Below are 25,309 nucleotides of genomic sequence, written 5' to 3' on the forward strand. Positions count from 1 at the left end.
GCGTAGGGGTAAACATTACTATTCCCACTCTAGAGAGTGCAACAGTAGGGAAAGCCCTGGATAGGGTAAGGGTAAAAATTACTATTCCCATTCCAGAGAGTGCAACAGTAGGGAAAGCGCTGGATAGCGTAGGGGTACAATTTACTATTCTCACTCCTAGAGAGTGCACCAGTAGGTAAAGCGCTGGATAGCGTAGGGGTAAAAATTACTATTCCACTCCAGTGAGTGCAATAGTAGGGAAAGCGTTGGATAGCATACGGATAAAATGACTATTCCCACTCCAGAGAGTGCAACAGTAGGGAAAGCACTGGATAGTGTAGGGGTAAAAATTACTATTCCAATTACAGTGAGTGCAACAGTAGGGAAAGCCATGGATAGCGTAGGGGTAAAAATGACTATTCCCACTCCAGAGAGTGCAACAGTAGGGAAAGCGCTGGATAGTGTTGTGGTAAAAATGACTATTCCCACTCCAGTGAGTGCAACAGTAGGGAAAGCCCTGGATAGCGTGGATGTAAAAATTATTATTCCCACTCCAGAGAATGCAACAGTAGGGAAAGCGCTGGATAGCGTAGGGGTAAATATTACTATGCCCACTCCAGTGAGTGCAACAGTAGGGAAAGCCCTGGATAGCGTAGGAGTAAAAAATTACTATTCCCACTCCAGAGAGTGCAACAGTAGGGAAGCGATGTATAGCGTAGGGGTAAAAATTACTATTCCCACTCCAGTGAGTGCAACAGTAGGGAAAGCGTTGGACAACGTAGATGTTTAAAAATAACACACTTATAAATGAAATAAATATTGTAATTAAATAATGATTTATTAATACATTTAGAAAAAAACTACAAATATATCAAAAATAATAATTACTTTAATAATATTAAATACATCCTATCCTATTCCCCAATAAACACACAACACACTCCACATAAAGTTTTGCACAATTAAATACATTGTCAATTAATCAATTAATAAACATTAATTTGCAATTAATAAAAAAAGAATATAAACAACAAATAATAATATGCACTACAAAATAATAACCACTTAATAATGAATTAATGACTTAATTACAAATAATTTACTCCAATAAAAAAATTAATACAAATAAAATAATTATAAATTAATAATACTTAATGACTAATTAATAATTGATTAACAATAACTTTATTATTAATAATAATAATTACAAATTAATCATTACCTAATTAAAATTACATTACTTCCCACCCTATTCCCCTATAAACTCACAACCCGCTACAGAAATAAAACACATTTTATTAAAATTAATTAATCATTCCTAAAAATTATTATTTAATTTACTATATTTAAATTACTTCTCACCCTATTGCCCTATAAACCCACAACCCGCTAACGTACTAAAACGCAAAGTTTACTTTAAAAAAACTACTAACTTCTAAAAAGTGTATACATATATTTAAAAAAACAGTACAATGCTTAACAAAAAATGTAGAACTCATACATATTAAATACATACTAAAATACATAACACTCATACAAATATCGATATTATTAACATCGATAATTTAACTCGATATTACTAACATCGATATTTGCAACATCGATTTTTCTTACCTTAACTTCGATATTCTGGTTGTAGAGATTTTTGACTTCGATATTTTATCCCTACGATATTTAAAACTTGATATAACTCTGCTTCAATATGTAAAAATCGATATTTTGACTGTCCACCCTGGCAAAGGCAGCGTGAGCTCTAATGCCACATCCGTTTCTCCTTCATAGTCCCCTTCAATGCCTGAAGCATTAGTCCCCCATTTTCAATCTTAGAGAAAAAGTTCTCATCTCCATAGTTTCAATGACCATGTCCTGCACAAGTAACAACAACATACCTTTACCGCATATTGTTAATTCCATAAAATGTCAGGGGTAGCGGAAGTGTTATCACACTCTTTGACCCCTCAACTCATGACTTCACAGGAAGTGACCCATACAAACTTTGACCCCAATGACATGACATAAAGGCATGTCTTGTGACTGTTAACATATATATTAATATAATGAATTACTTATCTTCAAAAACATGTACAATAAAAACAAGACTAACAAAATATACAGAAAAAGTACCAGAGAAGACAAACGCTACTCGAGTTACCAACCAAAAATGGTATGGCAGATGTGCAAACATGGTAGACCGGTGCAAGGCAATCATAGACTAGCAGTACAGCACTGGCATCTGCTAATGCAAAATCATTGTATTCCCCTACATAGTCTCACATACTAAATTAGAGCTTCAAAGGAGTATCTGTGCAGGCTCTCCCCCTCAGAACTTATCTGTATGTTGTATGCTCACTCGGCGCTTAACAAGAAGTGGCCCAGCCCCTACTGAGGTGACTAGGACTCCAACATGCAACAACGTAAATGCAACTTTTCTTATGATATTCACAATATTTTGAAATGCAACTTGATTAATTTCACATTATTTATGTAATCTTTACATCAGGACACACTTAATTATACAAAACTCTTGTACAATTTGTTTTACATTCCACTACAATGTTTTTAACACATAATTAGTATACATTTAGATTCCAACCCAATGCATTTCGAGACTTATGTCTCTTATTCAGGGGTACATCTGTAGAAAAAATAAATAAAATGAGACCATTTCACTTGAAGCGTTACTCAATATCAGTGTTAGTCACGACAACTTCAACCTACACTCCTGTGACCCAATCACCAACACCTATGTGTGAAACACACCAAGTCAACAACTTACATGAAATCCTAGATGACTCTTAAATGAAACAACTGCAACCAAAAAATAAAACAACAGTCAAATTATTTCATCATTACCAAAACCTGTTAAGGGCAGTCTTTCCTTTTATATCAATACCTTTGATCATTCAAAATTGCTTCAGTATCAGTGGGACCGCTGCTATGCCATTCAGAAAGTTCCGCAAACAATTGTCAAGCTGAAATATCAAAAAAGCTATTTTAAGTGTCTGATCCAATAGTATTCGTTTCTAGTTAGAAACATCACACATAACTCTCACCTCAAAAAGCCCTTAGTGTTGATCTTTAACACTGTTATTTCACCGGCTAAAATGCTCCAAACTTCCTGATTCTGCATACACTCTGAAAAACCATGAAACAAGGTATCAAAAACTCCGTAACCACGAGAACATCCCTAGTATACATGCTTCAGTTACAGCATGCCTCAAATAATGTACACCCGCAACTCCGACTCAGCGCTTACCTATTGATGATAGGCGCTTAAAGCATCCAAATCCTATGGTTACTGCCCCTAACAGCCAACTGTGTGCTCACGATACTGGGCTGTCTATTCTAATGATATCATGCTTAGTCTAATCACTCTGTTGTGTATTATAGACATGCAAACAAAATGTTCTCAAAATGGTGATAGTTTGGTTTTACATACACTTAAGAAGTTTGGCATGTTTACAGCACGCTCAACATCATTAAGTGGATTTAGTAATAATAGTAGTTCTTGATGAGTGAGATCCTGACCCTTTTCTCTGGGAATAGCAGCACCACCTATAAAGTTATAGCAAATTTATCAGAATATGTTTTTTGGGGCTATAAATGACATTTTATGGCATTTCATGTATTGAAAAGTTACATTTGCATTTGAGAGATTTTTGATTAAAGTACATAACTTCCCCGAGATAGATATGTTCATCCCAATTGATGTAAATAATGTGAAGTAACATTGTTCTTTAAGTAAAAACATTGCACCCATGCTGCTTTGCACTGTAGGAAGTATACTGGTTCTTCTTTAACTGTATTCCCCTTCAATAATAATCATTGATAACTGAAAAGGTGTTCATAAAAAGGGAAGAAAAGGAGTCAAGCTGCACAGACGTAAACACAAATGTAATGCTAGAAATACTATATATGATTAAAAATCACCTAATGCCAAAGCTGAACAAAATTATTTATTATTATCAGATAGAATTTCCATCTTTGGCTCTGACTTTAAGAAAAATGTTACTGCACTATCAGTCTTAATAGTTTGAATGTCCACCCAAACAACCCAATTTGCACATTTGTTATTAACTAACTTCCTTTTTAGGTTGAGGCCTACCAGTCAGTCTGGCTTGCTAAAGACATCTTGGGGACATTCGGAGAGCTTCTCTGGGAATGCATTCCATCCATCCCTTATCAATTGCTTTGTAGTTTAAAACTCACATGTGCTTGGTTTCTATTTACTGGCTTTATTTGTTTTAGTCTGTCAAGCTTAAGGTTGTCCCTTTCATAGAGCACTCCTTGTTATCTTAATCCGACCAGAATACTCAATTTCTGGAAACAGATCTTTAAATCTTGTTCTTATCTTCTCACATTTACTGTGCATTAAAAAACAGAGGTCCAATGTCAATCTAAGTCTTCCGAGGGAGCTTGGTGTTTACCTTTCTTTCTATGACTCCAAATTGAGAGAATGTTTGTGACAATCGTGCTGGCTACTGGTGGTGTGCTGGAGGAAGGCTTATTTTTTTTCTAGCACAACAAGATTCGGGTTTCTGTAAATGAAATGTGCAGATATTTCAGAAAATATCTTAATAAGGAACGCACAAATTATGACTATTTCTTGGTAATTCTGAAGTGTGGTGGAAACAAATATCCTAATACAATCAAAACAAATCAATACACTAGGTGATGACATTTACACACATTATTGTTTTGTGTGCTGTATACTTTTATTAGTAAAACTGTACCTCTGTAATGGCAGTGCAATACCACACCATGCATACTCCACTTTACGCCACTCTACTCCACTCTATGCCATTTTACGATACTCTAGTTCACTTTGCAACACTCTGTGGAACTCCCTCTACATTTATCTCCTTTGAAAGCCCCCACCCCCTTTAGTCTCATGTTACAAATATTGCAATATGGGACTGGGTAGTGGAAATCTAGATATATTCCTGGGATACATGTACAAAGGGGAAGTAGAACTCTATTTAAAACATCAGATAGCCTTCTCTGAGGCCCATACCAGTTAATTCCATTCTGGCTGAACTTGTGACCTCTGTCATTTCACTGCTTTTGTAATACTGGCTGAATAAAACTGAAAGCAAGGACAGGCGGCCTGGATTCAAGCAAAGCAATGATGCTCTTTTGTCTGACACATAAGAGGCAGATAAAAAAAATCACAAGTCTTTATTGAGTAAGTGTTTTAAGCATATGAAGGTAATCTCACCTGCATTAATTTTGTTTTCAACATAAACAAAAAACATAAATCAGTGAGCCCTTTCTGATTGTGGTTTGTAGAAGCCAGGGGTCGCAAGGGTACTGGTAGGGGTCTCAAAGATCCCTAATTGATGTACATGTTTTACTGCTGTGTTCAGTTCTTATTTTAAAAGGTAGGCCCAGCATGTTGTGATGTGTCCCACTGCTAATCAACTTCCTGCAAAAGCAATTGAGAGTGAAATGAAGAGAAATTTAATGAGATATGATAGAAAGAGGGGTAACAACAATAAAAGCGCAACTGATACCATGCGTTACCTTTATAACACAGCCGTTACAACGCAAGTGCCATTACCATGCATGTTTTTACTACGCATTTTTGTATCCACATATATACCTTTTTTCCACGCATGCCATTAGAACAAAATGTAAGTATAACGCAGGTAAGAGTAAGTGTGTGTGCGTATGTGTGTGCATGTGTGTGTGTGTGTGTGTGTAAATATATATTTGGGAAAGGTGATTTTTTTAGGGTTTAGGGATGGGTAGGGGTTTTGGGAGGGAAGTATAATTTTAGGGTTTAGGGAGAATATGGGTTTTTGGGTGACAAGGTTTTTTCAGGGTTTAGCAGGGTATGGGTTTTTGTGTGACACGGGCAATCGTAGGGTGTAGGGTGGGTATGGGTTTTTTGGGTGGCAAGGGAAATTTTAGGGTTTAGGGTGGGTATAGGTTTTTGGATGGGAAGGGTCATTTTAGGGTTTAGCGTGGGTATGGGTTTTTGGGTGACAAGGGTAAGTTTAGAGTTTAGGGTGTGTATGGGTTTTTGGGTGGAAAGGGTATTTTTAGGGTTTAGTGTAGACATGGGTTTTTTGGTGGCAAGGGTAATTTTAGTTTTTACGGTGGGTGTGAGTTTTTGAGTGGCAAACTGCAACTTTTTAACATTGTATGAATTTGATTGATGTATTTTTAAAATACCAACGTTACGAATGTAGTCGGTGTCTCAGGCTCCCCAGCTGCTTCCTGGTCACTCCCCTCTGGGGCGGCCAATCACGAAGGATGAGGGGTGGAGCTTAGGCAGATGCCGGACATATACGCCGTCGGAAGCGCGGGGCGCCAAAGGCAAGTCTGTCTGTGCCCATCCCCGCCCATCTGGGCCCAGGGGCAAGTCACTATGCCCAATCCCTCACGTACTCCTCCCAAGAACTAAGACAGCTTCACTCAGCCTTATACTCACTTAATCCTGCCACAAGCGCAAGCTTGAATCAAAATGCAATCCTGCTGCCACGGAAATTCTTCCCCAAAGTCTCACAGCTTAAACACCACACCATCCAGCCACACAGACAGAATAGACACAGGTGCTCGGCACTATCAATTAATTACTTAAATACACGCTCCTTAGTCAAGCACCAGCTTGACATCTTTATACTTCTAGCATCAGAAAAAACTGACATCCTTCTTGTAACCGAAACCTGGCTCTCACACAAATCTACACCTGACATCTTGGCTGCACTACCTAATAATTATTACATCCTTCAAACAAACCAGCCACCAGGTAAAAAGGGTGGTGGAGTAGCGGCCATCATTCCCCAGGATCTTAAATTCACAGCTCTCACTCCAAATATTTTTGCGATTCCTTATTTTGATATGTGGCACCTACATACCAAAAGGCCATTTGAGATTCGCAAACGCTGGAATTCTGCAAATTACAGCATTTGCGAATCGCAAACGCCTTCCTACATATGCCCCCATATCCCTACGTGGCCGGAGCCCCAAATTCATAGATAGCCTCATCTCACAGTACACCCCTGCATGCAACCTTCGCTCGGCTCACCTCCAACTTTTGGCAATCCCTACCTTTAAGCTGAAGCAACGATGGGGATGCAGGTTTGCAACTCTGGCTCCCAGACTGTGGAACTCCCTTCCTCTGGAAATTAGGTCATGTATCGACCTACTGAGATTTAGAAAATCCCTCAAAACATGGCTGTACATCCAGGCCTATGAATAAACTTCCACTCGGTTTGATATTTCCTAGAATCAGAGCCAAGACACCAACTGGTGAACGAGCACTTTATAAAACCATTATAACAAAACATAACAAGGGAACTTTTAGGGTTTAGGGTAGGAATGGGTTTTTTAGGTGGAAAGAATAATTTTAGGGTTTAAGGTCGATATGGGCCGAGGGGTTGTGAGCTTTTAAGGAGAGATATATTTGTATATTCATATATATCCATAGTAATATTATAAAGAGAGAGCCCAAACCTTTGAGGCGGGTATTCTCAGTAACCACAGCACCAATCACAACACCGAATACAGCATTGGAAAGGGCAGTTGCAGCAGAAGGACATAGGCTATGCAGACGGCCACCATATTTATTTATTTAAAAAAAAAATTTTGCAGAGTTTAATATAGCTCGAACTTGACCCAAACTGAATCAGGCACTTTAGATAGCACCAGTTACGTTACATGAGGACACACATTAATTTTTGTTAGGCACGGGGAGATTAAGTGATTTGCCCAGAATCACAGGATGTTTGGCGTCGTTACCAAGACTCGAACCCAGATCCCCAGGTCCGCGGTCCAGCGCTTTAGCCGTTAGGCCAACTCCTCTATACATTTAAAAGGTAAAAGAACCGTGCCAGCAAAGTAGTCCCTTGTGGGCATGTCTGCGTTGTGCTGGGGGCGTGGGCTGGGGGCGTGACTAACGCTGGGGGCGAGTGGTACGGCCATCACATCGTGGGCTGTTGGTGTGTGCTGGGGGCGTGAAAAAAGCTGGGGGCGTGCGTCTGCCCTTCATGCCATGTGAGTCGTACATACAAGCGCCAATTATGTTGCTGCGCATCATCAAGGGGCACGCTGGGGGCGTGACACGCTGGGGGCGTGAGAAACGCTGGTTGGGCGTGAGAAATGCTGGGGGCGTGTGTCCGGCCTTCATGCCATGTGAACGCAATTGCGCTGCATCAAGGGGCACGCTGGGGGCATGAGAAACGCTGGGGGCGTGTGCTACGTTCCGCCCTTCATGCCATGTGGGTCGTACATTAATCAGAAGATCGTCTGCTGTGGCCGTGTGCTGGGGGCGTGACAAACGCATTCACCTGGAGGCCTGGTAAGTAACTCTCCTGCGCGCTGTTACTGAACTCTCTCATTCAACGAAATTACACGCGCCTGCTACCATCAACCAGGGCTGCAGCTGGGCCTCAAGCGTGGGAACACGCGCCTGCTAACATCAAACAGGCCTGCATCTGGGCCTCAAGCGGGGGAACACGCAAATGAGCCTCTCCTACTCACTGTCACTCAAACTCTCTCATTAAACGGATTTACCCGCGGCTGATAACTCTCTCATTCAAGGACATTACACGCGCCTGCTAACATCAACCAGGGCTGTAGCCGGGCTCAGGCAGAGTATCACTACACCAATTACACGCGCCTGTTAACATCAACCAGGGCTGCAGCTGGGCCTTCTCCGTCCCTATTCTAATGAAACAAAAAATGTTGTCTACCGCGAGATTTTAAAATAAATTGCCCTCCCCAAATTCACACATTACACACATTCTATTTCATACCCGGACAAAGTCGGGACGGGCTGCTAGTAATATATATATATATATATATATATATATATATATATATATATATATATATATATATATATATATATATATATATATATATATATATATATATATACATACATATATATTCGAACACTATTCAACTCCGTTTTGGATTGAAAAAACGGCAAGCACACAGGTATCCGTTTCCGAACTTTTATTACAAACCCCTCACCCCTGACAGACGCGTTTTGCTATGGAGCTTCGTCAGTGTCAGTTTGTGTACACGAAGTGACGCCATTTAAAGCCACAGTTTGTTATCTTTCCAACAACATAGATGATGGTGCTTAGTGCCTAGATTGCATTCGCAGTGGCCATCTTAAAGTGTGTTACTCCTAATACATTTTATGTGGTTTTTTATGGACATATTTCAAATAAAGTGCTCTAGTGCTAATATTAAAAACTCGTGACAACAGACTAAGTATAAAAAAGTGAATACTTGCTTTGAACATTTAAAGGGACAATTCATGAAAGCAAAAAATATATATATATATACATATACACGAAGATGAGGAATGAGGCAGACTGCATGAGAGGCTGTATGGCGAGGCCCTGTTGTGTGACCTCCCAATGCTGAAGGGCACTTTTTGGAATCAAAATATATATTTATATATATAAATTCTCGCTCCACCTGCACCAGACTCAGGCACTCTCCGAACGGGTGCTGTCATGCGGGGGGTGCTCCCGCCAATATAACGCTCCTCACCTCCTTTTTTTCGTTAAGAAAGACACAGCACTCTCGAGGGAGAGTCATAGATTTTATTTTTGACTCTCAAACACACTGAAAAAAACCAAAGGTTTTCAGGACATTATAGTTGGTTAGACATTTCACTCGTACAAAACCGTAGAACTTCCCCTGTTATAGCTAACTGTGAGCTACCTCTGTGGCTATTGATTACTATTGATTACTACTTAGAAATCTCAAAACTATACGATGCATATACTGTAGTCGTGCAAATCGGTGAAATACAAAGCATAAATCCATTTCATAAAATCGTGCATTGTTTTTCAGCTGTGCAAAAGCTATCTCTTTCTTAATGAAACACTGAATATCTCGGATTGCACCCATGGTCGAAACGTACTAGTCGACTAATTCTTTATAATAATCACATGACATACCTTTTCCCTTGAGAAAAAATCTCCAAGTTATTTCACTTAAAGCAACACAATTGACAATAAATAGCCTTGAACCGTATCTACAGTTTTTCAACACATTCTAACTTCCCAAAACACAGACTTCGAAATGTAAAACAACCAGATGAATCATTCATATGTACCACGCTTTGAAAGCATTATCCCACAGTATCACATCGGCTCCCTTAATTGGTTCCTGTGAGAAGTCTGCCTTTTAACCAGCACAGAGCATAATTCCAATGTAAAATTGAATTCACATTGGATGGAACAATATTATAAAGTAGCACATGTTCATAAAACAACTTTGACTTAAGATTCTTTACTGTTAAGCTTGCACTGTAATTTTCTTCATACAGATCTGCAATATAAATCAGTGGTAATCAATAGATATTTATTTGACAGTCTCGATCATTTTGTCAAGTAAATCGTGTAGTAATGAGAAAATATTTTTTTCGTAATTGTATTTGATTATACTGAAAAAAGTAATTGATTATTTTCTGCTACAATCTACAAGGAAACCAATTTGTGATCCTATGTACCTGGAAAGTGAATGGATGTATTTTGGATTTCAGTTTGAAACTTTCAATTCAAAAAGTGCCCATAATTTTATTGTGTTGTATTGTAATGGGATTTTTATAGCACTTACTCCCCCTGACAAGGCGTCGAAGTACTTCATTGTTAGTAGTACGCTATTCCAGACCCCAAGGTTAGTAACTAGTGTTTAATTCAGTGTTTATTGTTGGTTATTGTGGTTAGTCACGTGCTCTCAAGCAGTGGCGTAACACAGGCCCCTGCAGCCATCACAGCCCCCGCAGCCCCTGCAGTGCGGGGGAGTCCCGAGCTGCAGGGGGCCCCCTCAGCACAGTACTCTTTCTCCGAGAGCTCCTGATAAAATCTGGAGCAGGGTCCCCTCCCTGCACCTTGCAGGGGGCCTCCTCAGATTTCGTAACACCACTGCTCTCAAGAAAACTTGCACCATTTACTCCAGTTAATATGTGATCTATTAATGCCAGGTAGGGGGATTATTTTGAAGGCGCTATATGGATTCAGGTGATTGGTCAGTGGATAGATAGGCTGGTGGAGATTAGATAATGTTAGATTTCAGGGATTGCGGAATTGAATGTACCTATTTATTACATTCCTAACAAAATTACTAAAGACAACCCAGCTTGTGACTGAATTAAATTAATCTCATAGAATTAAGTAACCATTGGCAGTGTTATTTGGGTAGGATATTTACCTTCCAGTGCACTGTGAATTTTATCTTGCCTTGTTCAGATCATCTTGGACTCAATCAGATCCCCAAGATAGGTAGCCAGAACTCTGTGGTTCAATTTAGGTCCTAATTATGAGTTTGGTGGTCCGTAGGACTGCCAAACTTGTGGTGGAGGTGCAGTGGTGGTCGAGGACTGCTGTACCAGTGGTCTGACCACCGTATTAGAACTATGACAGCTGGTTGGAATTCCCGTTTAATTCTTTAAAGTCTTTGCTTGAAATTCCCATTGAATTCTTTAAAGTCTTTGCTTGGAATTCCCGTTGAATTCTTTAAAGTCTTTGCTGGAATTCCCGTTGAATTTTTTAAAGTCTTTGCTCATCAAATTAAAACCATATTCACTGAGGTAATAACATCTATATTCAACGGGACTTTCCCTCCGGCCTCTTGGTCCAGAGCCAGAATTTCGATCTTCCTAAAAAAAGAGAAGTCCCCTTTGGATATGAGTTCTTACAGACCTATAACCCTCATTAACTGTGGCTCTAAAATATTCTCCAAGGTGTTAGCCTCCAGAATCTCCCGAGTAGTAGAATCTCTTGTCTCGGAGTGGCAGCATGGTTTCATACCTAAAAAAGGGACCACGGATCATGTCAGGAGAGTTATCACCTTGTTCGGTGCTGCACAAGCTGCTGGAGACCCGATGTCGCTTACATTACTCGACGCCGAAAAAGCCTTTGATCGGGTCTCCTGGCGCTTTCTATGTGGGGTAATGTGCAGAATGGGGTTCGGGGACAAGCTCATGCTGGCAACACAGGCACTTTATTCTAATTCAACAGCCAGTGTTGCCATAAATGGACATCTCACCGACCCCTTTAACATCTCTCGGGGCACCAGGGAGGGCTGTCCCTGCTCGCCTCTACTCCTTGCCCTTTATCTGGATCCTTTCATTAAACAGATAGAGAAAAATGACAATATCACAGCAGTAACATACTTTTATAACAGCTGTAAAATCCTGGCCTACGCCGATGACCTGGCCATCACTTCTCCAGACCCTGCCAACACCATACTTGTGCTGGAAGGTGAGGCCCAGAAATTTGGGAGGATATCTGGCTATGCCCTCAATAAAAACAATATTATTTACAACAAGGGGTGGTGATGGACAGAGTCTCTGAATTAAGCAGAGTACTCTCACCAAGTCAAGAGATCAGGGCTAGATCCAATACCGTTTTTTAGCTCATTGCACCATCCCAGTTTCAGAACCTGGCTGAATGCAAATTAGTCTGTCCCTGGCCCAGTGCATCATGGGAACAGGGCAGACCAAACTACAAAAGCCAATTCTTACACTGGGAAGGAAACAAGCTTCCGGGGACCGGTTTCTGGCATTACAGCCGTCTTCGGCCCGGCTTGCTTGAATCCTGATGGTGCAATGAGCAAGGGACTCACATCTGAGTATACCCTTCCACGCTTAGGGTGGACAAAATTATTTACAACAAGGGGTGGTGATGGACAGAGTCTCTGAATTAAGCAGAATACTCTCACCCAGTCAAGAGATCAGGGCTAGATCCAACACCGTTTTTTAGCTGTTCCCATGATGCACTGGGCCAGGGACAGACTAATTTGCATATAGCCAGGTTCTGAACTGGGATGGTGCAGTGAGCTAAAAAACGGTGATGGATCAAGCCCTGATCTGTTGACTGGGTAGGAGTGTTCTGATTAACTCAGATACTCTGTCCATCACCACCCCCTTTTTGTAATTACTCAATAAAAACAAGACACAGATTTTAGTAAATAACAAAATCACATGGTCTGACGACAGGGTGGTACCCAAGGCTAAATACCTGGGGGTGTCTATCTCACCCAAACTGGAGGAAATAGTCACAGACAACCTGGCTCCCTTTGCCGTTCAGACCAAGAAGGCTCTAAAACAGATTGACAACCTGCACTTAACGCTAGTGGGCAGATGCAATGTCATCAAAATGACATATTTTCCAAAGTTACTCTATTTCTTTCGTAGTATACCCCTTGAATTTAGTAAGAAAAGCCTTCTCCAATTCCAGCAGATCTTCACTCAGTTCATCTGGGCCTATGCCCAGCCAAGACGAGCATTGAAACAACTCACACTCCCAAAAGAAAGAGGGGGCTGGTCCTTTCCTAATATCACTTTATACTACTGGGCGGCAGTATTACAATATAGCTCAGTATTAGTAAAAGAATCCACTTATGGCTCAACAATCGGGCCATCTCTACCTTCACCCTTCCGGCTCTTACTAGGGGATCAACATTGGGGCTGCCTACTTCGCGAAACAACATATGGGTACTACAACCGAGTAAAATTTAAGACATTAATGAATTTGTTTAAAGTATTCCGCCATATCCGGAGAATATTTGGGATTGGCAGATTTAATTTCTACTCTCCCATAGTTAATAACAACAACTTACCAGCTATTTTTAGTCCTTCTTACCTCTCTGAATAGCACAGGGCCGGAACTGTAAAACTTGGGGACCTGATTACAACCGGGGTGATTGAATCTTTCACAAATCTACAATCTAAATTCAAACTAAAAAGTCAAGACCTATTTAAATATCTGTCTATTTATGGTTACCTATCCAGGAAAGTCGGCGGGACTACAGGGTTCGCGGAAGTTGAGCTACTACATGCTTTACGCAATATCTCCACCCCTCGTATTGGAGGTATCTACCAAATGCTTAACATGCAAACCCCAGATGCTCTAGAATCCATCTCCACAAAATGGCACGTCAAACTTGATTCGCCCCAGAGCTTTTTTTATAATTCTCTGCTTCTGTCACAACAGATCTTAATTTCCGCCAAATTACAAGCACAACACTTTAAAACAATTTTCTTTCTTTATATGGCACCGAGTAAAATTATCAAGTGGGGATCCGGGAAAGGAACACTATGCCCGCGGTGCTCCGAAGTAGGGGTAGACTCAATACACATTTTCGCAACCTGCCCAAAACTAGCCCCAACCTTGCTTAAAATACAAAATCTACTTAGTGCAATAATTAACCAACCAATTTTGTTAAACCCCCACGACCATTCATTTGGGGACCCAATCTGATTCACTCAGAATTAAGGAGGAAGGGCTGGTTTTCATAGCAATGGCAATATGGAGGATTTGTGTTTCTGCCAGCTGGTTAGACACTGGCTCCCCCTCTTTCGCACAATGGCTGGCCAGGCTGGTTGCTACATTCCACTTTGAAAAGGCAGTATATATCAAGAAAGGACGAAGAAAAAGGAAGATAGGCTCTGAGGTCTGGGGGAAATTCTTTACCTAGATTGAGCAACAAGGGCAACACGGCCAGGGGAGATAGTTAGCGATGCCTTATAAAGGGAAGGGGAGGAAGAAGGGAGAGGAAAGTGTCTCTTTGTCTTTTCCTTTTTTCTTCTTTTCTGTTTTCTTCTTGCTGTGTCTTGTGCCTATATTGATGATTTTACAGGTCTTGAGGGGTGGGGGGTGGGAGGGGGGTAGATGTAATTAAGTAATTTTCTTCTGATTGGACACTGAATCATTGTTGAAAAATAATAATACATTAAAAAAAAAGAAATAATAATGTGAATAGACAACACAAGAAAATGTGAAAAATGAAGTAAAATTTAATAAAAGATTTGACACCAAAAAAAAAAAGAGTGTTTAGTCCATTTTCAATTGTCTTACAGTTGTAGATCTATTTGCACTCTAGAAGGTTTAGTATGGATTGTTGATTACCGCCCCTTGTGCTGGGTACCAGACTGTCTATCACCTGCCAGGTGAAATCCGTTTCTGAATGTCCCATTTCCAGAAAATGTTCCACTAAAGGTGCTGAGAGTACTTTACAATGGATCCGGTTTCTATGTTGTGAGATCCGGGTCTTGATCTGTTGTGTAGTCTGGCCGATGCAGTATAGATGGGCACTTGATGCAATAAATTACATTTTTGTAATAAAAAAAATAAAAATAAAAAAAAAAGAACTATGACAGCTGGACTGCCATAGGATCGCAGCAATCGCCAGGGACTTGTTATCACCGGCAGTGGTGAGGTGGTCTGAGGGCTGCAATATTCTGGCGGTGCCGCTGTGTCACCGCCAAGCATATTACGAGTTTCCTCACCACCACAGGTTTCATTTCGGTGAGCCAGACATGAAACCTGTGGTGGTGAGGAGGCTAAGGGGGCTTTACCAGGCCCTCTGTTTGCTCATGGCCTGAGGATGCCTGCAGGGGGGCACATGGTGTGCCTCCCAGTCTGCATGCATCCTCTTTCCTGTAAAGCACGCACTGCACAGTCCATACCGGGAGGCACGGGCTTAGGCATTCCCATTTCAGTGCCTTTTTTAAAAGGAAACACAGTGGGAACACCAAAGGACCGCCCTCCAGACAATGAGAAATCTCATAATCTGGCGAGTGGCTGGCAGTAAAGTTTGGTGGTGTACCACCCCACTCCCATACAGCTAAACTCATAATCAGACCCTCAGTAACCACAGCCATCAAGTAAGGCCAGAAAAATTAGAAAAAGCCAAAAGTGTAATTCCAGATGAAAGACCACTCAGCAGAGATCACAGAAGAAAGACCAGAAAAACAAGGCTGCTGAGGAAAAGACAGAGACCGAAAAATGACTGTGGTTTATGTTATGGCACTTATGGTTGATTATTACTCATTTTTCTTAAGGTGTGTACTAGGATAATGAGGGTTATATGTACTGGCAGTTTCAATGCTCAGATATCAATAACTTTCTAATCACTAGAGGTAATATTTGACCCCAGTGGTAGCCATTTCCAGAAAAGTCCCTCATTTAGAAAATGCCTTGTGAATACTTTAAATTTTAGCCTCTGACCCTGATGGTATCAAACCATGTGTTTTACCAGACGTCTTAAAAATATTTTGACAGTATTTTTAAGGACAGAACAAGACTTTACTCGACTTAACACAAGACCAAACAACAAAAATTCACAATACTGTAATCCAAATAAGTCTTTAAAAATGGTAGAAATAGCTTAGTTCACTTTAGATTGTGAATGCAATACTTTACTCTCACAGTTCCTGGGATGCGTAATGCAAAACAAACAAAAGGGTCTCACAAGGAAGGTAATGCGCTGTTCCTTACACTCAGGGGAGTGAATGCGTCAGTTCCTTACTGCTGCGCAGGGGAGTTGAGGCTTGCTTCCTTACTGTGTGGGGAGTTGACGCACCGGTTTCTTACTGTGATCCGATATGATGATGCTCCAGTGTGATGGGACAAAATGGCGTCTTGGTTACGGTGCGACAACGTAGATGCTATGCGTGCATGCCCAATGGCCGCGCGGCGACTCTATGAACTTCTGAGCTGCAACAGGCCCTGCAACACGCTTTTCCGGTGATGCAACGGCAACCTCTGCGGCGGCGGCAAGCTTCTCAAGTGATGCGACACACTTCCGTGATGTGATAGCGACAGCAGCAGCGGCGGAACGCTTCTTTGGTGATGCGACGGCAACTGCTGCGGCGCGAACATGCTTTTCTTCGTTGAGTCGCGCTTCCAGCTCCCAGTGACACGCAGTCTCATAGAAGGCCCAGCACAACAGCAGGCACTTCAATTCCCAGCAAGGGACTTCAGGCGGGAGCTGGTGGTGAAGTCTCGTATCTCTGAGACTTCAGGCAAGAAGCAAGCACAGTTCAAGCCCTTGGAGATTCTTCTTCAAGATGTTGAAAGCACACACAGTCCTTTTCCACATTTCTTTGGCAATGAAGCAACCATTGCAAGCCAACCCCCAAACAGCACACACTCAGGGGTAGTCTCCTCCTTCAGTTTCTCTGGTTCTTCTCCTCAGCAAAGGTTTGTGTTGATTCCCAGAAGTGATCTAAAGTTCTGGGGTCTGCGTCCCCCTTTTTATACACACAAATCCTTTGTCTCTGAAGGCAGAGAGTGTCTGTACCTAGTTCAAACCAGTTCTGGGTGCATTCTGCCAGTGCACAACTTCTTCCTTTGTCAGTGTGGGCCAGGATCATCAGACTCACCACAGGAGGTGGAGCCAGCATTGTGAAAGGCAGGCACAGCCCGATTCAGGACCAGCTGCTACTTCTCCCACCACTCCCAATGCAGATAGGTCTATTCAATCAATCAATCAATCAATCATTGCATTTATATCGCGCACTACTCACCCGGAGGGTCTCAAGGCGCTTCGGGAGGGGGGGTCCGCTACTGCTCGAACAGCCAGGTCTTGAGCTGCTTCCTGAAGGCGAGGTGGTCTTGGGTCAGGCGGAGGTCGGTCGGGAGGGAGTTCCAAGTCTTGGCGGCCAGGTGGGAGAAGGATCTTCCTCCTGTTGTGGCTCTTCGGATGCGGGGGACGGTGGCGAGCGCCTGGTTGGTCGATCGGAGGTGGCGTGTGGGAGCGTAGAAGTTGAGGCGGCTGTTGAGGTAGCTCGGGCCTTGGTCGTGTAGGGCTTTGTGTGCGTGGGTGAGGTGTCGGAAGGTGATTCTCTTGTTGATGGGGAGCCAGTGCAGGTCTCTCAGATGTCCGGAGATGTGGCTGCGTCGGGGGAGGTCGAGGATGAGTCTGGCTGAGGCGTTCTGGATCCGCTGGAGTCTCTTCTGGAGCTTGGCGGTGGTTCCGGCGTAGAGGGCGTTGCCGTAGTCCAGGCGGCTGGTGACGAGGGCCTGGGTGACCGTCTTCCTGGTCTCGGTGGGGATCCACCGGAAGATCTTGCGTAGCATGCGCAGGATGTTGAAACAGGACGAGGAGACGGCGTTGACTTGTCTAGTCATGGAGAGGGAGGAGTCCAGGATGAAGCCCAGGTTGAGTGCGTGGTCTGTTGGTTTGGGTGCGGTGCCCAGGGCGGGTGGCCACCAGGAGTCGTCCCAGGCGGAGGGCGAAGGGCCCAGGATGAGAACTTCCGTCTTCTCTGAGTTCAGTTTCAGGCGGCTGGTCATCATCCATTCGGCTACGTGTTTCATCCCTTCGTGTAGGTCGGCTCTGGCGGTGGCGGGGTCGTTGGTCAGGGAGAGGATCAGCTGTGTGTCGTCGGCGTAGGAGATGATGTTGAGGTTGTGTTGGCGTGCGATGGCCGCCAGGGGGCTCATGTAGACATTGAAGAGGGTGGGGCTGAGCGAGGAGCCCTGAGGAACGCCGCAGATGACTTCCGTGGCCTCTGAACTGAACGGTGGTAGGCGGACTCTCTGAGTCCTTCCAGCGAGGAAGGAGATGATCCATTCCAGTGCCTTCTCCTGAATTCCGGCGTTGCTAAGGCGCTGCACTAGCGTGCGGTGGCAGACGGTGTCGAATGCCGCGGAGAGACTTGTCCTGACTCACCCTGTCTCCTGGAGCCACCCCAGCCCCTGTCACTCACAAACCAGACATGGAATACACAACCTAGCAGAAGCAGGCTTGGATTGTTAGACAAGAAAATACCTACTTTCTAAAAGTGTTTTTTTAAAACACAGAATGTTAAAACCAACTTTACTAAAAGATGTATTTTATCATTCTGAGTTCAGGCATATTAAACTGAATTTCAACCTAGTTCTCTGAGTCAGTTAGGATTATAAAATATTATAATCAAACTGCCCATTCTGGCCTATGGGTCTGAACTGGGGTGGCAGAGTGGGCTAAAGAACGGTGATGGATTAAACCCAGATCTGTTGACTGGGTGTGAGTGTTTGATTGGTTCAGATGCTCCATCCATCACCACCCCCTTTTGTACCGCTATGGGAACAGGTAGCCTTGCAATAGTGAAAAACGAAATTGACTGTAATTCACTATCAGGACATGCCACACACATCAGGGCATGTCCTACCTTTTATGTACAATGCACCCTCCCATGGGGGTACCTTGGGCCTACCTTAGAGGTGACTAACATGTAGAAAAGGGAAGGTTTAGGGACTGGCAAGTGTGTACACGTGCCACGTCAACATGGCAGCCCCAGGCTGCACACAGGCTCTGCAATGGCAGGCCAGAGCCATAGGTTACAAGCTGCTCCGGTGGGTGGCACAATCAGTGCTTCAAGCCCACCAGCAGCATTTTAGTTACAGGCCCTGGGCACACGCGGTGCACTGTACTAGGGTCTGACAAGTAAACCAAATAAGCCAATCATAGAGCCACTAACCCATTACAGTACATTACAATAGGGAGCACTTACACTTTGGCGCTGAATAGTAGTGGCAAAGTGACGAAAGCATCTAGACCAGCAAAAACATTGCAAAAATACAGGAGGCTACAGCAAAAAAATGGAAGGGAGACCCACGCCAATCGTACCAGGTCTAACAGAGGTGTTTTAACGTGTGGCTTGACTTTAGAGTTTGGGAATACCCACAAACATGGAGGTTTTTAGCATTCCTAAACTAAGATCCCATCACTTGCCACGCTGCAATTGGGTGAATATTTATTTACTCCAGCAAATGACTGGCGTAGTTCGCCTTCCAGCTTAGAAAGGAGAATACATCACTTCCCCTTTTGGCAGGGGTGTCGAGGAAGGGATTTCTGTAAAGGGAAAATATTTTTCCTGCAGACAATAAAAATGCAAAAAAAAGTGCATTTGCACGAGGGAATCGATTCCGCCTGTTCTCCCGCTTGGAGAATACGAAAACTAAAGTTAGAAAGTGGGTTCCGTTAGAATCTGCAGCTTTCCATGCGAAATTTAGGAAACCTGCACCCACACATAGAAATAGGTCGTTGTTTGCAGATTTACTCGCTTTATTTGAATGAGGCACTGTATAATTATTTTCTAGTGCTGAAAGACCTAGTGCTTCTATCAAAACTTCAGTAAGGGTACGTTTTTTAAACAGCTTTATGTTTTTACTTCTAGGTCTTATTTTCATGCATCTAAGTCTATCTTGTTATTCTTGTGTCTTTCTACTTGGACGTGTATTGTGATACTGTTGAAGTTTTTTTTACAGGTGAGTCACTTCCAAAACGGCATGTATTTATGTTGATATTAAACCACAATGCATGAATTACTCCACTTCATAATTGTCTTCAAAATATTACAGGCGAAGGGCCCAGATTCCAAGACTTTGCTGTGTGTAGGTGCGACTTGCTCAAGCAGGCAAACAATCTTTGAGAATTCGACCTTTTGCCACTCGTTCTGAAGACCTTTGTGTCTGGTACCTTATGCACTGGTGCCCTCTTTCGGCAAATATCGGGTGGTTCATGAAGAAAAACGTGAAATCACAACGTACAAAGGAGATGCTTGTAGACGTGTTTCGTACATGTTACTTAATGTTAGCTTACACAATCTTGCCGTAAGTACAGAGCATGCTAGAGTAAAGAGGAAAAATATATTTCGCTTAATAAGCTATATATATATTAGTTTAATGTTTTCAATCTCAATCGCAAGAGAGGCGTAGGCTTGAAACATCATGCAGCATAGCTCGCACTGTGAAGGAAAGAGGATTTCCCAGTGGCACTGGGAAGCAGGCATTATTTGGCGTGGGGAGGCCTAAAAGGGTATTTCGATCGAACAGTCACTAATCCACTGAACCCTGTGACTGATATGGGAACAGGAGATGCCCTTTCTAAAATGGCGGTACGCAGGGCTTTAAGCGGGATGAAAAAACTAGGGGGTCTCTCAAAGGGGCGTGGTCAATGTAATTAGAGGCATGGCTTAAAACCCCAAAGTTAAAAATCTGTGTTTAAAACAGTGTGCTACCTGACTTGTATTTGGCTGTTCCTGTCATTGCGTCCAGATATATGATACAACAAGTCACATCATACCTATAAGTCAGGACTATTGGCTTTGTCAATGGTTTCTAGTTGCATAGGATAAATAAGCAGCAACTATGGCTTGTATATAATATTAAAAAAACGTCCGCTTAAAGCCCTGGTGACACCACGACAATGTTGCTGCTTCTGAGAATCAAAAAGAGAAGGGAAATTGTTGTGTCCTTAGTGGAAAGACACCAGGAGCCAGGTAGTATGTTCAAGACTAGTTTATTCAGTCTTCAGATCAGGTTACATATTAGATGACTCCAGCCAGCCTAGTGTGGTACCAGCCCCACCAGGAGCAGCCTCCCTAGCTGCTCAGCCCATCTCCAACTGCCACATTCATCCCACTCAGTCACCCAGGCATTCCACGCATCACAGGCACGCCAACATTCGGCTGAGCAGCTAGAGGCAGCTGGGCTAGAATACATGTTATATAATTATGTAGGATATAACAGAAATCCAGAGAGAAAATGACTCTCTTTAACCCCTTCGACGCTCATGACGAGCTGGGCTCGTCATGCAGTAGCCTCCCAGCACGCTCATGACGAGCCCAGCTCGTCATGAATAATGGGTTTTTAAAAAACTCAGCGCAGGAGCGGACCTCATCGAGCACCGATGTGGTTAAAGGATTTTCTACAACGCTCACCACACGCACATCAATGTGCCTGTCAATGCAGTCCGGAAAAATAAACCGACAACCTGTGCCAGGGCACAAAACAGAGCCCGATAGAGACCCGTTTCAAGGCCCCCTTAAAAAAACTGCCGGTGCTCAGACCCGGCCCACTTAAGCCCTGGTGAAACGCTTTCTTTGCCTCACATCGTCTCTCTAGATTTCTAGCCTGGTCTCCCAGGATGCATCGGGAAATATACATTTCCCTGGTGGCCTTTAATGGATCTAAGTTAATGCAAAAGACTCTAGAGTGAATGATTGAGGCGCCACCATTTTTTTTCATTATTCATCGCATAATAGGGATGATGCACCCAATTGTGTTTTTCAAGGGACATACGCCACCTGTCTAAATCTTAATTGGTTCAATGTGCCTATCGTGATTGAGGGTGTTTAATGTTGTGGTTTCAGAATGAATTCTGTTAGTTTCTCCCTCTTCATCGGGCCCTCCTGCCATAGCACTGTAGAAATATCATCATGAATTCCCAACCCACCTCATTCATAGACAATAATCAACTGTTAGATGATACCCACAGCCGTCAGAACCCACAACCACCAGAAACAACTTCCACAATGGGCAGAAGGCCATCACCACCTGGATGAGAGACAGCTGCCTCAAACTCAGACAAGACCTAAGTCCTCATCCTGGGAACCGCGCCCTCAGTTTGAAATAACACCTGTTGGCCCTCCACGCTAGGAAAACCCCCCACACCCACAGACACAAGTCCTCTGCATCATACTGGACTCCTTGCTCACTATGAACCACCAGATCAACTATGTTACTGCATCATGCTATCACACGCTTCACCTGTTACGAAAGACCTTCAGATTGATTCCCACTGAATCCAGAAAGACAGTCACTCACACACTCATCAGCAGCAGACTCGACTAGGGCAACGCACTCGATGCCAGCGTCACCCAAAAACTCCTCAGGAAACTACAGACTGTTCAAAATGACACAGCCAGACTTGTCCTCAACATTCCCAGTGACAGCCACATCACTGAACACCTACAAGAACTCCACTCAACAAAATAATCACTTTCAAACTTCCCACACACACATACAAAGCCCTTCATGACACAGAACAAGCATATCAGAACCACTGCCTCTCATTCCACATACCCACCAGACACCTCCGCTCCACCCAACATGCTCTGGCCACCGTGCCACGGATCCGCAAGACCAGGACCGGAGGAAGATCCTTCTCCTACCTAACTGCCAAGACCTGGAACACTCCGCCTCTCTACCTCAGGCAATCCGTTCTGTGTCGCTGACCGAATTCCGGAAGGATTTCAAGACCTAGCTCTTCAACTGAACCCCAGCCCCCAGACGGTTCAGCAGCCCCCCACCCCCCAGTGCTATGAGACCCTCACGGGTGGGCAGTCGCACTACAAACCCTAATTGATCGATTGAACCAGTTTGGATTTAGAAGTGGCCACAGCACCGACAGCGCTTATTGTGGCCACAGAGGAGGTTAGGACATTAGATTAGGGTGGCAGTGCAGCACTTATTTTGCTTGATCTGTCTTTAGCATTTGATACAGTCAATCAGGTTTTGCTTTGCAGCGCATTAGAATTAAGGATGCTGCCTTGGCTCTTCTGCACTCTTTTTTAGCTGATTGCGTTCAAACTAGGGCCAGACTTGGAACCAAAAGCTGCCCTGGCAATGTTGACAGACGAGCCATCCTGTTGCTTTTGTTACTTGGGACCGATATATAAGCACCACTGCAAAACTGCCCCCCAATAATGAAAACGCCTCCACCACTGCAAAATCACACTCACACTTCTAGCCTACCGGGGAAATGCCTGATGCCCACTACAGTCAGTTTGGCCCTGGTTCAAACAGTCTCCCTTAAGGAGTCTACCTCTGGACCTTTTTAGATGCCATGCGGGGTCCCGCAGGGCTCTTTATTAAGTCCAACTCTGTTAAACCTTTATGTTACTCCCCTGGCTAGCCTGATCAAATCTGTTGGGCTGTTAACAGTATCTTATGCTGACAACACACAGATTGTAGTTTCACTTTCCTACAGCAGCCAGAATAAAGGGGAATCAGTACGGAACTGCATGAGTGTAGTTGACAAGTGAATGGATGGAAATTGCTGTAAATTGAATTCCTCTAATACATAGGTCATTTTATTTGGCCACAATGTTTCCTTCTGGTCCCCATTCTGGTGGCCTCTGGAGCTAATGCCTCTGCATCTCAAAAAGTTTAAAAATCTAGGAGCTGTAGCTACCGAGAAACGAACTTTTAAAGACCAAGGGGAATATTTACAAGGAAATGGAGGAGCACAGCAAAATGTGCAACGCTGCACTACTCCATTTCCAAAATGCAAGGATGCACTGTATTTACAACAATACTGTGCACCATGTGTTTTCACCACCACTGGTGCTAAGAATAGTTAATTGCATCAACACAGACACCTTAGCATCATAGATCCACGGTGCCTGCCTTGCAGGGAAAGACTGTTTATGTGCAGGAAGGGACACCTTCTTGCACATAAACAATCATTCCCTGCAGGAGTCCATTCCTGCAGATAAATAATCAATAATGGTGATTTGCTCTTTCTAGAAAAAGCAAAAACAAGGAGAAATAACAGTATTTCTCCCTGTTGCGCCATTCTAACGCCTGCTAATACATGGTGTTAGTTTTTGGCGCAGCCTCAGATTTACAGATCCTTGTAAATCTGGGGCAACGCAAAAAGCAATGGTTGTTGCAGTGGAGTGGTCATAGATGCACCCATTGCACGCTTCTTTCATGCAGATACCTGCGTGAAAGGGTACCATATATACAAAGTGGTGTTAAGCCACAAAAAGTGGCTTAAGGCCACTTTGTAAATATGGTGCAGAGCATTGTGCCACTGGAACGCCAGCAAAAGTGATGTTCTGGTGGTGCAATTACCTTGCAAATATAGCCCCTAGTTAGCTAATAAAGAAATTGCCAAAAACAGTTGTTACTGCATTAGTTCTATCCGGGCTAGACTATTGCAATGGTCTTTACTAAAACCTTCAAACAAGATCTGTAAACAAACTTTAGGTTCTGCACAACTTGGCTGCACAGATGCTTCTTAATGTGCCTAGATGGGAAGCAGGCTACACTGACATCCCACACAACAGCACATCAATTTCAAGACCTTCGTGAGGAGGCAGGAGTTTTGTCATCTGCATCACCATGAATAGGAATAGTCTTCTGCCAGAACTGAAATCTAAGCCCTCTTTATTGGGATTCAGGAAATGTCTAAAAACTTTGCTTTTCAGTAACTAGTGGGCTTTACGTTCTTGAGTACTTTCAGTGTCAAGACGCCCTCAGGCATATATGTGCTATACAAGTATCTTCATCATCATCATCATCAGGAAAATCAGTCAGCTAGGGATGCCTGGACAGATAAAGATTGCAAAAGTGGTGCAGGGAATCACAGTAAGTCACCTTTCTGTGCTTCCCTGCACCACTGGGAAAGGTAAGGAATGTGCTGTATTTTAGGCATACAGTACATTCTTTTCCTTTCCTTTGGCGCACAATGGGCTGCCTAGCGTCAATGTAGGCACCCTTGCACCATGTTGCAGGGGGGCCTGCGTTGCATGCAGGATTGCTTTTGTACAGGAAGGGTCACCTCCTTGCACAAAAATAATCCTTAGAGGCATATCCCTCTATCTATGTGTGCTGGAGAACGCAGCACACATAGAAAGAGGAAGCAATGAGGAGAAATAAAAAAACATCTCCTTGTTATGACTCTCCAAGGGAGAGCACATTCTGAGTTTCACCAGGTGTGGTAAATCAGGGAGTGCATCGAAAACTATGGGAGTAGTGTGGGGACATCCACGCGATGCCCTAGGAATGCCTCC

This window comes from Lissotriton helveticus, chromosome 8, assembly GCF_964261635.1.
Source record: "Lissotriton helveticus chromosome 8, aLisHel1.1, whole genome shotgun sequence".
NCBI lineage: Eukaryota > Metazoa > Chordata > Amphibia > Caudata > Salamandridae > Lissotriton > Lissotriton helveticus.